The following is a 16,003-nucleotide window of genomic DNA, read 5'->3' as shown; positions in this document are numbered from 1 at the left end:
TCATCCCCGAGGATTTGGGCAAGTCCACCACAAAATCCATTGAAATGTGGGTCCATGGCTTAGATGGGATAGAGAGTGGATGTAATGGGCCAACAGGGACCCCTCTAGGAGTCTTATTTCGGGCACAGATGTCACATGCCCGAACCCACTGATCCACATCCTTAGCCACCGAGGGCCACCACACCGCCCTAGATAGCAACTCCCGAGTTCTGGCAATACCCGGGTGACCTGCCGACTTCTTGGCATGGAATTCCAGGAACACTCGCTGTCTTAACCTAGGAGGCACAAACAAAAGACCTACCGGAAGGTCTGGAGGAGCCTGCTCCTGTGCTCTAAGGACTAATGATAAGAGGTCCTGGGTAATGCCCACTTTAATACATGATGGGGAAACAATGGGCAACGGCTCCTCGGTGGTCTCCTGGATTGGAGCAAAACTCCGCGAGAGCGCATCAGCCTTGATGTTTTTTGACCCAGGGCGATATGTTATCAAAAAATTAAAGCGAGCAAAAAACAAAGCCCATCGTGCCTGCCTGGCATTGAGACGCTTCGCTGACTCTAAATATGCCAGATTCTTATGGTCAGTGAAAATTGAGACCACAAACTTAGCCCCCTCGAGCCAGTGTCTCCACTCCTCGAGTGCATCCTTAATAGCCAACAATTCCCGGTTACCCACGTCATAATTCATCTCGGCAGGCGAAAATTTACGGGAAAAGTAAGCACAGGGATGAAGGCGATTATCAGACACTCCCATCTGAGAAAGCACTGCCCCAATACCCATCTCAGAGGCATCCACCTCCACCACAAAAGGACGCTCTGGATCTGGGTGTCGCAGCACCTTGGCCGAAACAAATGCCCTTTTGAGACGGGCAAAAGCCGCTTTAGCCTCACAAGACCAGTGAGCAACATCCGCCCCTTTCTTAGTGAGTGCCACCAAGGGCGCCACTATAGATGAAAATCCAGCGATAAATCGTCTATAAAAATTCGCAAAGCCCAGGAAACGCTGAAGCGCCTTCAAACTAGTGGGTTGCACCCAATCCAGGACTGCCTGTACCTTGGAACCCTCCATTTGGAAACCTTCTGGGGAGATAATATATCCTAGAAATGCGATTTGCTGAACTTCAAATTCGCACTTCTCCAGCTTCGCCCCAAGCCGGTGGTCTCTGAGTTTCTGGAGGACTAAGCGTACATGCTTCCGATGTTCCTCCAGGGAATGGGAGAAGATTAGGATGTCATCTAAGTATACAACTAAGAATCTATCCAAATATTCCCTGAGCACATCATTCATGAAATCCTGGAAGACTGCCGGGGCATTACAGAGCCCAAAAGGCATCACCAAATATTCATAATGCCCTGAGTGGGTATTAAAGGCAGTCTTCCATTCATCCCCCTCTCTTATTCGGATTAGATTGTACGCACCGCGTAGGTCAATCTTAGAAAAAATGGTGGCAGTACGAAGCTGGTCAAACAAGACCGAAATGAGAGGCAGTGTGTATGAGTTTTTAATCGTGATACGGTTCAATTCCCTGAAGTCGATGCAGGGTCGCAACGAACCGTCCTTTTTACCCACGAAGAAGAACCCCGACAAAACTGGAGACTGTGAAGGTCTGATAAATCCCTTAGCCAAGTTCTCCTGAATGTACTCTGCCATAGCCTGAGTCTCAGGACGTGACAGGGAGTACAACCTGCTCTTGGGAAGCTTAGCATTTGGCAACAAATCAATGGCACAGTCATAGGGGCGATGGGGAGGTAGTACCTCTGCAACTTTTTGGGAGAACACGTCCGCAAAATCTGCATAACACCCTGGCAATCCTGGCAAACTTAGCTGCGAGAGCCTGACTGGAAGGCTCAAGCAACTCCTGAAACAATCAGTACCCCAACTAAGAATCTCCCCAGAGACCCAGTCAAATTGAGGATTGTGGGCCCTTAACCAGGGTAACCCCAACACCAATGGGGCAAAAGTACAGACAGTCACATAAAAGGACAATTTTTCAGAGTGTGTGGCTCCAATAAACAAAGAAATCTGGCTAGTGCAAGAGGTAATTTTACCTTGGGATAATGGTTCCCCGTTTAACCCACAAATCTCAATTTCCGATGCCAAGGGTACTAAGGGAACAGAGTGTTTCAGGGCGAATTGGCGGTCCATAAAAACCCCGTCGGCCCCACTGTCCACAAAGGCCTCAGTCTTGACAGTTTGACCGAGGATCTTCAAGGTCACCGGAATGATAAAAGTCTTCTTGGGAAATTCTGACTTCTGGCCTGACAGGATATTTCCCATCACCCTCGGGCCCTGAAGTTTTCCGGCTTTTCTGGGCATGATACTACCACATGACCTTTATTCCCACAGTACAAACACAACCCCTGCTGTCTCCTCCGCGTCTTCTCACGCGAGGAGAGGCGGGTAGCCCCAATCTGCATAGGCTCCTCGGAAAATTCCTCAGAGTCTGAGGTTCCCTTGGGAAGGAAGGAAATCTCAGTCTCCCTTTCAAGCCTACGCTCTCTCAGCCGTCTATCCACCCGGATGGATAACTGCATGAGCTGATCCAAGCTATCAGGCAAGGGATATTGTACCAGTTGGTCCTTTATCTGGTTAGAAAGACCTCTTCGGTACTGGTGTCTCAGGGCTGGGTCATTCCACTGGGTATCATGGGCCAACCTCCGAAACTCCGTACAGTAAACCTCAACTGGCCTTCGCCCTTGCTTAAGGATCGAAATCTGAGCCTCGGCTGAGGCCGTCTTGTCAGGGTCATCATACAACATGCCCAGTGCCGTAAAAAAAGCATCAACACTTTTAAGCGACGGACAGTCAGGCTGCAACCCATATGCCCAGACCTGTGGGTCTCCTTGTAGCAAGGAAATCACTATGCCCACCCGCTGAATCTCCGACCCAGAAGACTGAGGCCTAAGCCGGAAGTATAGCTTGCAGCTCTCCTTGAAACAAAAGAACTGCGAGCGATCTCCAGAAAAACGATCCGGGAGATTTACTTTCGGCTCCTTAACCCCAGCAGGTGCTGCTGCTGCGGGAGCTCCGCCAGCAGCCTGGGAGGTGTGCATTTTAATGGACAGATTATTAAATTGTCGAGTCAGGACCTGCACCTGATCGACCACCTGTTGCAACGTATTTTGAGGGGTATGCTCCATATTCCCACAAAATTTCAACAGGAGTATTAGGCTGCTGAATATGTTATGTACACCAGTGCCTGCAGGAAAGTACTGGTGTCAGAACTGTTATGCACAACAAATGGACTCACAGACAGAGGTAACAAAATACACACAAAGTGAACAGAGAAGCCCAGAGGCTAAGGAACTGGGTATCTCCCTTGTATTAGAAATGCTCAGATGGGAAAAGCAAGATGTTGTGTTTTAATACATAGAGAACCCGAAATGCTGTTGCTAAGGGCAACAGCAAAACCCTAAAGGGTTACCAACGGGTGTGGCAGTAAACTCCTTGGTCAGAGATGGAATGATAGACACAAGGAGAGTCTCCACAATCCTAATTCTCACTTGCAGTGCACAGGTTCAGTTTACTGCCACTAAACTGACCCCTGACACCTAGCACAGTGAGACAGGATTAGACAGGCAAGTCTTAGAATACAGCCGCAAACTTGCTAAGTTCACAGAGTAGTAACAGAACCCCAGCAAGCTAAACGACTGACTCCAGTCTTACTGCTAGGTCTGGATTGGCAGAGTGTAATACCAAATCCCCAGGCCTATTTGCAGTAAGCAACAAACAAATACAAAGCTACACAGTACTGGCTAACTTTCAGGAACTGACTAACCAACAAAGATTCAGCAGCATCTGCTTAACTTGGAAAGAGGCCTTATAAAGCAGGTGCTGTCCACGCCCCACTCAGACCTCACAGACTGTGAGCACAAAAACCAGCACCGGATCTCCTGCCGTGCACAGAGCCTATAACCACTGCACAGCAAAAGACCCGAACCGGAGTATAAGCTGCGCTCAGGTTACTCCGCTAGTACTTGTCTCCCGGTTGCCATGACGACGTGGCAGCACAGGGCAGGAGACCCTAACAGTATCCTTTCCCGTCACAGGACAGAATACGGTGGGAATCCTCCCCTAGGGTAGACAAAGCTTTGACACGCTTATCAAAAAAGATAGCGCTCCCGTCCCAAGATACGGCTACCCTCAAGGATCCTGCTGACCGCAAGCAGGAGGTTACCTTGAAGTCCATTTACACTCATTCTGGTACGTTGCTCAGATCGGCAATTGCGTCGACCTGGGGTTGTAGTGCTGTAGTAGCATGGACAGATTCTTTATCAGCGGATATTGAGACCCTTGATAAGGATACCATTTTAATGACCCTAGGGCATATAAAAGATGCTGTCTTATATATGAGGGATGCTCAAAGAGACATTAGTTTACTGGGTTCCAGAATAAACGCTATGTCCATTTCTGCTAGGCGAGTCTTATGGACCCGACAGTGGACGGGGGATGCCGACTCAAAGATGCATATGGAGTTTTTGCCGTACAAGGGTGAGGAATTGTTTGGAGAGGGCCTCTCGGACCTCGTCTCCACAGCTACGGCAGGTAAATCGAATTTTTTGCCTTATGTTCCCTCACAATCTAAGAAAGCGCCTCATTATCAAATGCAGTCCTTTCGTTCAAATAAAAGCAAAAGAGTACGTGGATCGTCCTTTCTTGCCAGGGGTAAGGGCAGAGGAAAAAAGCTGCACAACACAGCTAGTTCCCAGGAACAGAAGTCCTCCCCGGCCTCTGCAAAATCCACCGCATGACGCTGGGGCTCCCCTGAGGGAGTCCGCTCCAGTGGGGGCACGTCTTCGACTTTTCAGCCACATCTGGGTTCAATCACAGGTGGATCCCTGGGCAATGGAAATTGTTTCCCAGGGATACAGGCTGGAATTCGAAGAGGTGCCTCCTCGCCGGTTTTTCAAATCGGCGCTACCAACTTCTCCCCTGGAAAGGGAGATAGTGTTACAGGCGATTCAAAAATTGTGTCTTCAACAAGTGGTGGCCGAGGTTCCCCTGCTTCAGAGGGGGAAGGGGTACTACTCAACCCTGTTTGTGGTCCCGAAACCGGACGGTTCGGTCAGACCCATTTTGAATTTAAAATCCCTGAACCTTTACTTAAAACGGTTCAAGTTCAAGATGGAATCGCTCAGAGCGGTCATCGCCAGCCTGGAAGGGGGGAATTTTATGGTATCGCTGGACATAAAGGATGCATACCTGCATGTTCCCATATATCCTCCTCATCAGGCGTACCTGAGATTTGCGATACAGGATTGTCATTACCAATTTCAGACGTTGCCGTTTGGGCTTTCCACGGCCCCGAGAATTTTCACCAAGGTCATGGCGGAAATGATGGTGCTCCTGCGAAAGCAGGGTGTCACAATTATCCCGTACTTGGACGATCTCCTCATAAAAGCGAGATCACGGGAGAAGTTGCAGAACAGCGTATCCCTTTCACTGAAGGTGTTACAGCGACATGGCTGGATCCTCAATATTCCAAAGTCGCAGCTGGATCCTACGACTCGCTTGTCCTTCTTGGGCATGATTCTGGACACAGACCAGAAAAGGGTTTTTCTTCCGGAAGAAAAAGCGCAGGTACTCATGACTCTAGTCAAGAACCTGTTGAAGCTGAAACAAGTGTCAGTGCATCATTGCACTCAAGTCCTGGGAAAAATAGTGGCGACATACGAAGCCATTCCCTTCGGCAGGTTCCATGCAAGGATTTTCCAGTGGGACCTATTGGACAAATGGTCCGGGTCACATCTGCACATGCATCAGCGGATCACCCTGTCCCCCAGGGCCAGGGTTTCTCTCCTGTGGTGGCTGCAGAGTGCTCACCTTCTAGAGGGCCGCAGGTTCGGCATTCAGGATTGGATCCTGGTGACCACGGACGCGAGCCTCCGCGGTTGGGGAGCAGTCACACAGGGAAGAAATTTCCAAGGCCTTTGGTCAAGTCAAGAGACTTGTCTTCACATCAACATCCTGGAACTGAGGGCCATATTCAACGCCCTACGTCAAGCGGAGACCTTACTTCGCGACCGACCGGTGCTGATTCAGTCGGACAACGTCACCGCAGTAGCTCATGTAAACCGCCAAGGCGGCACAAGGAGCAGAGTGGCGATGGTGGAAACCACCAGAATTCTTCCCTGGGCGGAGAATCATGTAAGTGCACTGTCAGCAGTGTTCATTCCGGGAGTAGACAACTGGGAAGCAGACTTCCTCAGCCGACACGACCTGCATCCAGGAGAGTGGGGACTTCATCAGGAAGTCTTCGCACAGATTGCAAGTCGGTGGGGATTGCCCCAAATAGACATGATGGCGTCCCGTCTCAGCAAAAAGCTACAAAGGTATTGCGCCAGGTCAAGAGATCCTCAGGCGGTAGCTGTGGACGCCCTAGTGACACCGTGGGTGTTCCAGTCGATCTATGTATTTCCTCCTCTTCCTCTCATACCCAAGGTGTTGAGAATAATAAGAAAAAGAGGAGTGAGAACAATACTCATTGTTCCGGATTGGCCACGAAGGACCTGGTATCCGGATCTGAAGGAAATGCTCACAGAAGATCCGTGGCCTCTTCCTCTAAGACAGGACCTGTTGCAACAGGGTCCCTGTCTGTTCCAAGACTTACCGCGGCTGCGTTTGACGGCATGGCGGTTGAACGCCGGATCCTAGTGGAAAAAGTTATTCTGGAGGAGGTAATTCCTACGCTCATAAAGGCTAGGAAGGACGTGACATCTAAACATTATCACAGAATATGCCGAAAATATGTTTCTTGGTGTGAGGCCAGGAATGCTCCTACGGAAGAATTCCATCTAGGCCGTTTTCTTCACTTCCTACAAACTGGAGTGAATTTGGGCCTAAAATTAGGCTCCGTTAAAGTTCAGATTTCGGCCTTATCCATTTTCTTTCAAAAGGAATTGGCCTCTCTGCCTGAAGTACAGACTTTTGTGAAGGGAGTACTGCATATTCAGCCTCCTTTTGTGCCTCCGGTAGCGCCTTGGGACCTTAACGTGGTGTTAAGTTTTCTTAAGTCACATTGGTTTGAACCACTTAAAACAGTGGAGTTGAAATATCTCACTTGGAAGGTGGTCATGTTGTTAGCCTTGGCTTCGGCTAGGCAAGTTTCGGAATTAGCGTCTTTATCACATAAAAGCCCCTATCTGGTTTTTCATATGGATAGAGCGGAATTGCGGACCCGTCCTCAATTCCTACCTAAGGTGGTCTCATCCTTTCATATGAACCAACCTATTGTCGTGCCTGTGGCTACACGGGACTTGGAGGATTCCGAGTCCCTTGATGTGGTCAGGGCTTTGAAGATTTACGTGGCCAGAACGGCTAGGATCAGAAAAACAGAAGCACTGTTTGTCCTGTATGCAGCCAACAAGGTTGGCGGCCCTGCTTCAAAGCAGACTATTGCTCGCTGGATCTGTAACACGATTCAGCAGGCGCATTCTACAGCAGGATTGCCGTTACCAAAATCGGTTAAGGCCCATTCCACTAGGAAGGTGGGCTCGTCTTGGGCGGCTGCCCGAGGGGTCTCGGCACTACAGCTGTGCCGAGCTGCTCCTTGGTCGGGGTCAAACACCTTTGCAAAGTTCTATAAGTTTGATACCCTGGCTGAGGAGGACCTCCTGTTTGCTCAATCGGTGCTGCAGAGTCATCCGCACTCTCCCGCCCGTTTGGGAGCTTTGGTATAATCCCCATGGTCCTTACGGAGTCCCAGCATCCTCTAGGACGTTAGAGAAAATAAGATTTTAAACCTACCGGTAAATCTTTTTCGCGTAGTCCGTAGAGGATGCTGGGCGCCCGTCCCAAGTGCGGACTACTTCTGCGAGATTTGTATATAGTTTTGCTTACATAAGGGTTATGTTATAGTTCCATCAGGTTGGACTGATGCTACGTTATTTTTTCATACTGTTAACTGTTTAATTGATACACAAGTTATACGGTGTGATTGGTGTGGCTGGTATGAATCTTGCCCTTGGATTAACTAAAATCCTTTCCTCGTACTGTCCGTCTCCTCTGGGCACAGTTTCTCTAACTGAGGTCTGGAGGAGGGGCAGAGGGAGGAGCCAGTGCACACCCAGATGCAAAATCTTTCTTAAAGTACCCATGTCTCCTGCGGAGCCCGTCTATCCCCATGGTCCATACGGAGTCCCAGCATCCTCTACGGACTACGAGAAAAAGATTTACCGGTAGGTTTAAAATCATATTTTTCACCCCGTGGGGTTGCTTTTAACCACTACTCACAACACCCTTGGTATTGTACTGATGCCCACGAGTTCAGCTTGGTCTGGAGTTTGCTGGTATGTGTGTTGCTACCTTGCGGCTGTTGGGTCCTCTGCCACGTGTGACACGACTAGCAGAAGGGTCCCTGTTCAGGCGCCATTTGTAACAGGAGTCTTGGTAGAATGTGCTCTGCTACAAAAATTCCACCTTCAACCGACTCTAGGCTTGTGCAAAAACAACAAATACCTTTTATTCAGGTTGCTCAAATACAGAGAAACATATAAAACAAAGATCATTGTCTTTAGTATAAACAACCAGGGAGGTTAGGCCCTGCCTCACTCCCTCTTACTAAATAAGGAACCCTTCAGGTCCTGGCATCCTGATGCTAGTGCCCCAGTCTTCCGGATCCCACTGTCCCTAGCAGGCCTATCATCTGGACACTAACTGCCTTCAGGAGCCCTGACTCATGGGAGAGACTCTGCTTTAAACCCAGCACCCAGGTGCTGGCTGATGAAGCAGCTTCTTGGGCTAAGAAGCCTATAAGACCTGGTCTGGGCCAAATGGATGGGAACCTGGTCCATCCACACTTCCCACCTACCCCCAGGACCCTGTGTGTAGCTTACAGCTGGCAAAGTACCTCTCCTGCCACTATATATATATATTAAGCCAATTCAGCCGGCACTCATCCATAACAAAAGCAGCAGGCCCCGGTGCCCAAATCCAGCATGTAATACTCACCCAAAGGGGGATAACAAACTGGCACTCAGGAGGCTGTTAAAGATGCAAAAGACTTGTCACTGTTGGACAACAGAGATCAGTCTTTTGCATCTTTAACTGCCTCCTGAGTGCCAGTTTGTTATCCCCCTTTGGATCAGTATATATATATATATATATAATTAGGACTTGCAGTGAAATGGGGTCCCTTGGCCTGCAAGCTTAAATGCATTGTACAATCCATGAACTAAAACCCCATTATTTATTTATGTACTGATGTATTAAGGTATGTGAGCTTACTATGGTAAGTGCTCTGTATATTATTTAAGCAATGTGCTCACAGGCCACTGCACTCCTGCCCTGGCCACTGCACCTGGTTCCTGGGAATGGCGAGTGCAATGGATTTCTGTATGTATAGATGGTCAGGCATGCTGAAATCTTTCAACATGCAAGAAAGCTCCAGAAGAAAATGACAGAAGGTGGTGGCGGGGGGGGGGGGGGGGGGGGGATCATGATAGGAGAAGGGGGATTGGTTTGTGGTGGCTGATACATTTGCACATGTGCTCCCAAGAAAGGGGTGTGGCTTCGCACATGTGCTCCCAAGAAAGGGGTGTGGCTTCGCTACAAAGGGTGTGGATGCACAGGATATCATGAAACAGAATGTACGTTTACTTACTCGCCACTTTTTCATCCGGTCCATCCAGCAGGGGTACCGTGTAATGCATTGCAACATGGACCACACTGGTTAGCAGTCCGATATGGACAGCAGACGTGGTCTACCTTTATTCCGAGGTGATCTATATCTGCTTGTGAAGAATCATAGATACTAGACAGCCACAGGAAAACTTTTGTTAGCACCTAGGAGGGTATCATTAGCATGTCAGTGCCTATTCTGGGCAGTACGGATGGTGTAATGGTTAGCATTACTACCTCACAGCAATGAGGTCATGGGTTCAATTCCCACCATGGCCCTAACTGTGCGGAGTTTGTATATTCTCCCCGTACTTGCGTGGGTTTCCTCCGGGTGCTCCGGTTTCCTCCCACAATCCAAAAATATACTGGTAGGTTAATTGGCTTCCAACAAAATTATCCCTAGCGTGAATGTGTGTGTTGTGGTAGGGAATATAGATTGTAAGCTCCACTGGGGCAGGGACTGATGTGAATGGCCAAATATTCTCTGTACAGCGCTGCGGAATATGTGTGCGCTATATAAATAACTGGTAATAATAATAATAATAATATTCTGAAATTCAGAAGAAAGGGCCAGTTACCTGACAGGACAGTCCTTAGTCTGTGTTTCCATGTACAGGAAAGCAAGCTCGTGCGGTGTCATTAGGCCATATATGTATTGAGACGCCCACACAGTGGTAACTACACTAGATTAGAGGCACGTCACATTGAATATGGTTTATGAAGTAAAATTAATACTTCCATAACCATGAACAACGTTTAATTTTCCATAAAGACATATCTTGCCTATCTGCAGGTGGGGTCCGAGTTGCATATCTCTAAAAAGCATAAATTCCAAGATATATAGTATCTAGGTCAATCCCACCTTGCAATGTATCATGTTTAATGTCATTTTGTAGCTACAATAGAGAGTAATGTAATGTGAGTAATGTGAGAGTAAGGGATGTCCTTAAGAAAGACTATAGGGAATTAGGCAAGAAACTTAAGGCAAGGACATATAGGGTAATATTATCTGAAATATTACCAGTGCCACGCGTTAGCCCAGGAAGACAGAGGGAGATTAGGGAAGTAAATGTGTGGCTTAGAGACTGGTGTAGGAAGGAGGGGTTTGTGTTCTTGGAACACTGGGCGGACTTCTCGGTCAGGGGCCATCTTTTTTGTCACGATGGTTTGCACCCGAATGAGGAGGGGGCTGCTGGGGGGCAGGATGGTTAGAAGGTTGCAGGAGCTTTTAAACTAGGATCCTGGGGGGAGGGTTTAGCTAGAAGCTACGGGTCAAACAGTGAGAACAGTAAGGATGGTGGTGGTAGTAAACAAAATGGGGGTGACGAAGGGGGGAGGGAAAGATCAGCCGGCAAGGGTAAGTGCAGGGGTATTGGCACAGGAATTACTAGCAAAGGTATTGCCCATTGTATTCCCAAATTATTAACTTACGACGATTATGGTTCAACAGTACGGTATTTAGAAAATTCTGTCTATAGCATGAGGGAAAATACCTTGGGAAACAGTGATCACTATATGATCACATTCGACATCAGTTTCAAGAAACTATATAGGGCTATAAAGGATAAACCAAAACATTAAACTTTAGAATAGCTAACTTCAATATGCTAAGAAAGGCATTAAACGACATTGATTGGGAAGTTTTGTTTCATGGTAAGGACACTTCGGAAATGTGGGATGCTTTAAAAGGGTGACTGGTGATAAAGCTGATTAATTTACAGGACAGAAAAGCTATACCTTTTACACTAAAACCCTAGCCGCTGCGGCCGCTGGATGTAATCCTTAACCTATGTACTTTTTACCCAGTTAGCGTACCTAGGCCCGCAACGGACGTACAAAGGGGGGAATTCCAAGTTGATCGCAGAAGGAATTTATTTAGCAGTTGGGCAAAACCATGTGCACTGCAGGGGAGGCAGATATAACGTGCAGAGAAAGTTAGATTTGGGTGGGTTATTTTGTTTCTGTGCAGGGTAAATACTGGCTGCTTTATTTTTACACTGCAAATTAGATTGCAGATTGAACACACCCCACCCAAATCTATCTCTCTCTGCACATGTTAAATCTGCCTCCCCTGCAGTGCACATGGTTTTGCCCAATTGCTAACAAAATTCCTGCTGCGATCAACTTGGAATTACCCCCAAAGTACACACTTTGCGTACACACACACCGACACGCAGTAAGTACAATGCAGCTACACGTGTGGCTGAAATACACCTTAAACCTTAGCAGGAAAGGGACACGACACCAATTGTATTTAAATATGTTGGGATCCGACCCACCAACAGTTATTTACTAACGGGGTTACAATAGTAATACAAATAACAATAAGAGATACAGGCTACAATCAATGATACATAAGTTTGTTTCGCAAGCGCCACCCGGATCCGGTCCTCAGTCAGTCTGGATAGATGACCCTCAGAGAATGTGTGACCGTCCAGGCAGCTTGGCTTTTTATACATTTGTCCAGTTCATGATACAATAGAAACTGTAATCTCTTCACCCATAGGTCAAGGGGCTGGTCGGTTTGAATAGGTGGGCGATGCCTGGTACAGGTGCACTTGCAGATGGTCTCCACTGGGTTCCCGCCGAATATCAAGAGTACAGTAAATACAGTTAATATTAATATTCTGTCCTTGCGCATATCTATGCGCAGAAGCATGCTATCTTCTGCAAACTGCTACCGGAATATTGCTCTTAAAATACTGTACAGCTGGATACCAAACACCACCTCCTAACCTAATTCTGTCCCCTCATATCCTGTAAAGGTGAATCCCTTTGTTGTTGTACCTTTTAAGCAAGTAACTCGCTGGTGTGGTGCATGTGGGCTATGTGTAAATCGTGCACTATGTGGGTTAAATATGAAATATGTCTTTGTGGCTTTTCCATGCGAATACATACGCTAACGTAATTACTCCTACCTAACGCGTGAGCGATTTTACGCAACTTGCGGGCATGTGCACGTACGGCAGAACAAGTACACGCATGGAGGCCATCTGTGTGGTGTTTGTACGTGATGCATGTGACAATAATATTTTCAACTTCGACAGTATACATTAGTGGTTCCCAAACTGTGCCTAGGCACCCTGGGGTGCCTCAGGACACTAGCAGGGGTGCCTCAGATTGGTGGTCCAGGACCAATTCAAACTATTTTTGGTCAAAGTAATAGACAAAACCAGTGCTTGTGGATTCCAGTTATAAAATATGAGGACAAACAGAAGCAAATATTGTCCCGCACCACACTAAAGAAACTAAGAAACTTTTGGCCTAGGGGTGCCGTGAAAAAATTCTGATACTCTAGGGCACCATGATTCAAAAACGTTTGGGAACCACTGGTATACACTATTCTTTTGGGAGGCAGGTAAAAAGTCCCCAGTTTGGTAAAGGGCAGCAGAAGGAGTTATCTTGTGCGCAATTAGCCAATTATTTGTTATCACCTGATCATTACAACACCGCCTTTCTTATTATAAGAGTACTATTAAATGCTGTGACACCACAGCTTAATGATTGACATTAATAATAAGTGTCTTTTCCTGATTTCATTTTTCTGTGCCAATAGACACGTGGAGATTGGTGTCTACATTTTTTTTTGTTATAAATAAAACAGTGGTTCACTGCATGTGTATCTGCCACTTAGCATTTATATTCCAACTAGCTGTTCTATCCGTTTTTCGCACAGGAGTTCATGACAGGTCACGCGTTTCATTCACTACTGGGATCTTTATAAAGGTGAGTTTATAGTTGACATCAGCAATTAATTGTAGTATTTGGAATTTTGCAGATTGTGTAATGGTGCCCACACACGGTGCGATTCTCGCATGCTATTTGATCTTTTTAGTTCAAGTAGCATCACGTCTGGCTTAAATCGCACCGTGTGTATTGTCCCTTGCGATGCAATGCGCGGTCCCGTCTAGTCAATATTGCAAGGCAAAATAGTATGTGCAGGCAGGTATTTCTGAACTACATTGCATACATTACATATTGTAGTGTGGTCAAATTCGGGTGTAGTTCAAATCGCATGTAGTTCAAATAGCATACCACTAAAGTACAAATCTTATAGCACACATAGGTGGGAATTCAACTGTTTGAAAAGTCGGTTGAGTGTCTGTTTTTTCCTGTCTATAAGATAGGAAAAAACAGACACCCAACTGACTTTTCAAACAATTGAATACCCCCCATAGTATAGCTCAAATCGCACCTAGCACAGATAGCACTGTGTGTGGGCACCATTAGTAAATCTGCAATGTATGGGGTTCACTGATCGCAGATTCCAACCAAAAACTACTCGGGATTGGTTAATCAGGTTGCCCAACCTGTTGGATTTCACAGATCAATTGGGGCTGTAGATTGCTAGTGTATGGTAGCAATCAGCAAATTTGCAGACTTTTTAGTAAAATGATTACACTTTCAAGGGTACCTGCTAGTTCTATATTTTCCAATGGACAACCCTGATTGGCTCAGCAAACAAAACATATTTGTCCAATGTGTGTAAAGGATGTGATCATAGGAGCATGAGTTGGCGAACTGCTTCTGCTGAAATGTCACCCTTAGAGTACAATGGAACAGTGCCTCTATTGATGACATAATATTGAAGATAGAATTAGGGCCGTAACTAGGTGTGTGCCAGTCGTGTGGGCGCACCATCTGGCAGCACCACTCGCATGGCCGCTGCCTGCTCTCTCTCACTGCCGCTGCAGCGGTGCCCTGCACGCAGGGGGGTTTCTGATTTTTTTAATGTAAAGAAGCCAGAGTCGCAGGCCGCTATTTAAGCCCCGCCCCACCCCTCCAGAATTTGGCTCCACTCCCTTCAAAGACCCACAAATCGCGGGTTGTGCTCTTGTGCTGTGTGCACTTGTGCTGTTGTGCTGCTGTAACCTCCGACTGCCTCAGTACCCTGGCTGCTGCATCCTATAACTACAGCCCATTGCCTGGTCCTCTTCCTGGAGGCACTTGTATGTGATATTATTCCAAAAATACTTATATCTGCCGTAATGTGTAAAAAGGGGACTCTGCTGCCATAATGTGTAAAAAGGGGACTCTGCTGCTGTAATGTATAAAAAGGGGGAGTCTGCTGATGTAATGTGTAAAAAGGGGGACTCTGCTGTCGTAATGTGTAAAAAGGGGAACACTACTGCCGTAATTTGTAAAAAGGGGGACACTACTGCCGTAATTTGTAAAAAGGGGGACTCTGCTGCCGCAATGTGTAAAAAGGAGGACTCTACCTGCCGAAATGTGTAAAAGGGAGCGCTGCCTGCCGTAATATGTAAAATGGGGCTCTACCGTGCGGCGTAATTTGAATAATGGAGACTGCTGTGCAGCGTAATATGAATTAGTATAATTTTTTTGGCCACACCCCTATATTTTTGCCACATGCCTAAGGCGCACAGTGGCCGTATTTTAAATATGGGATGGGGGGGGGGTGCCGAGATGCTGTTTCTAGTACACAGTGCTAAAATGTCTTATTGCGGCACTGGATAAAATGTATACTTGGATTTGTAAAATTGCGTTTGTACCAAAATAAGCTTTTTCTAGAAGAATAACTTTGTTTTACTCAGCAATTAAGTAATCTAAAACATACATTGGGGGTCATTCCGAGTTGTTCGCTCGCAAGCCGTTTTTAGCAGCTTTGCACATGCTAAGCCTACGCCTACTGGGAGTGAATCTTAGCATAGTAAAATTGCGAACGAAAGATTCGCAATATTGCGAAAAGACATCTCTGTGCAGTTTCTGAGTAGCTCCAGACTTACTCGGCATCTGCGATCAGTTCAGTGCTTGTCGTTCCTGGTTTGACGTCACAAACACACCCAGCGTTCGCCCAGCCACTCCTCCGTTTCTCCAGCCACTCCCGCGTTTTTCCCAGAAACTGTAGCGTTTTTTCCCACACGCCCATAAAACGGCCTGTTTCCGCCCAGAAACACCCACTTCCTGTCAATCACATTACGATCGCCTGAACGAAGAAAAAGTCGTGAGTAAAATTCCTAACTTCATAGCAAATTTACTTGGCGCAGTCGCAGTGCGAACATTGCGCATGCGCACTAAGCGGAAAATCGCTGCGATGCGATGAAATTTACAGAGCGAACAACTCGGAATGACCCCCCTTGTTTACTAAATAATGAAAAATATTTTCTATATCATGTTCTTTTACCATATAGAATTTGAGTTTCTGCTACTTTTAGCAGTTGACGTTAGACATGTTTTTTTTCATATGGGCTGCATTTTACAATAGTAGGACATAATTGAACAAATACAGTTGGCTTTCTTTCTCATCTACAGTATTTACTACTGAATTGTAAAGCCAGCGTGAGTTTTTACTATTAAACACGTGTTAAACTCAGTTTCCCTGTTTAACTATAGGGCCCCTGAAAGGTTCTGCATTTTTCTCTAAGGTAT

General features: G+C 46.7%; 1 protein-coding gene across 1 annotated transcript in view; it reads left to right on the top strand.

Moving 5' to 3' along the window:
* The first annotated feature begins 13,305 nt into the window (after positions 1–13,305).
* The window catches only part of DEK (DEK proto-oncogene), a 522,032-nt gene continuing 519,334 nt past the window's right edge, over positions 13,306–16,003 (top strand). The window contains exon 1 of the mRNA XM_063923232.1: positions 13,306–13,342. The gene's annotated coding sequence lies outside the window, so the exon portion shown is untranslated. The remainder of the gene's footprint in view (positions 13,343–16,003) is intronic.

The sequence above is a fragment of the Pseudophryne corroboree genome, chromosome 5 (assembly GCF_028390025.1).
Source record: "Pseudophryne corroboree isolate aPseCor3 chromosome 5, aPseCor3.hap2, whole genome shotgun sequence".
Classification (NCBI taxonomy): domain Eukaryota; kingdom Metazoa; phylum Chordata; class Amphibia; order Anura; family Myobatrachidae; genus Pseudophryne; species Pseudophryne corroboree.
The sequence above is the reverse complement of the archived record's forward strand: the minus strand, read 5'-3'. Positions and strand labels throughout refer to the sequence as shown.